The sequence below is a fragment of the Asparagus officinalis genome, chromosome 6 (genome assembly GCF_001876935.1).
Source record: "Asparagus officinalis chromosome 6, Aspof.V1, whole genome shotgun sequence".
NCBI lineage: Eukaryota > Viridiplantae > Streptophyta > Magnoliopsida > Asparagales > Asparagaceae > Asparagus > Asparagus officinalis.
This window is the reverse complement of record NC_033799.1, coordinates 27,672,331-27,673,777: the sequence shown is the minus strand read 5'-3', so window position 1 is coordinate 27,673,777 and position 1,447 is coordinate 27,672,331.

Here is a 1,447-nt window from a genome sequence, read left to right as displayed (position 1 = left end):
TTCATTGGCGGCTAAAGTCTTCACCGCAACTTCCTCTGTCTCGACCAGCTGCTGCTTCAAGGACTTCAGCTCATCAGATAAAGCAGTGTGTGTTTGCTGATCCTGCAGCTTTGTCATCTGGAGAATACTCAAAGTCTCCCCCTTCTCACGGAGTTCTCGTCGGAGCTGATCTATCTGGGTCTCACAAGAAGCGATGGAAGAATCAAGCTCGTCAAGTGAGGATGATTTAGTAGCAAGGTTAGCCTCAACTCGATCTATTCGGCCCCGCTGCACCTGAATCTCGAGCTCAGCAACCATCCGAGTACTGCGCCATGACTGTAAGCGAGTATCCAACTCAGCAGCAATGAATGAAGAGGCGCCTGCATCCCGGAGCTCGTGAAACATCTGAAGCTCACGCTCTAAGCAGTCAAGGTCATCGAATATAACTCTCGCCAGATCCGGGTATCCCGCATCCCTTATTAAATTTATTTTAGAATCAAGGAATGGTTTAAACTGGCGAAGGGAAAGTCCGTCGTGGAGGAGTTTGCCAAGCATAACATTCATAAAGGAGAAGAAAGAGCGGACTTCTACACAAATGACGATCTTCTCAGGGTCATTGTCCGATAACAACTCCTTCACGAGGACATGAAGCCGAGGGGAAAGCCCTACACAAAAAGGAGAAATCCGTCAAAAAGCCTTAATAAGGAAATAAATGACATTTTCAGCGGCTTAATTTATACCTCCTTCCCCTTGAGTCGCTGGGGGTAGCGGAGACGTAACGGCTGTGGGTGTGTCAACTGGTGGAGTTGGTCTCACAGCCGGCTCAGCAGGATCAGCCTCGGCAAAAGCTCCTGTTAAACACAGAACAGAATGTTCAGATGCATTACATTATAGCTGCATTAGTCAAAAAAATTGGCTAGTCCTATAATTAACTCGAGAAGAGGCACGTACTTTCAAAAGAACCATTCTCGGGATCCTGAGGGAGTACGGGCTCAGGAAACATATCCTCGGGCAGCGGGCCATTGATCTGAGGAGAGTCATACATGAAGTGGAACATAGAAGTGTCTGCAGGAAAACCTGCCTCGTCGAAATCGTCAATCGAAAAATCTGACACAAAGAAATGTAAGTACGAAAGAAGAATGAAGAGAATATGACCAATGGAAATAAGTTACCTCTCGTAGATGTATCTGGATTCACTGAATCAGGTCCTACATTGGTAGCCTCCCTAACACTGAATCAGGTCCTACATCGGTAGCCTCCCTAAATTCGGTGGCTTCTGCAAGTTTTTCTACCTGGTAAGGTGAGTCAGGCTCACCAGAAGATACAAACTCATGAGGAGAAGGATCGAAACTCATCTCCCCTTCCTCGCGCTCTCCTGCATAGAATGGGGAAGCATGAACCTAAAAATCTAAACGATCAAGAGAATGATCTATAGAGTAGATGTTACCTCTATCGCTAGCAGGATCAT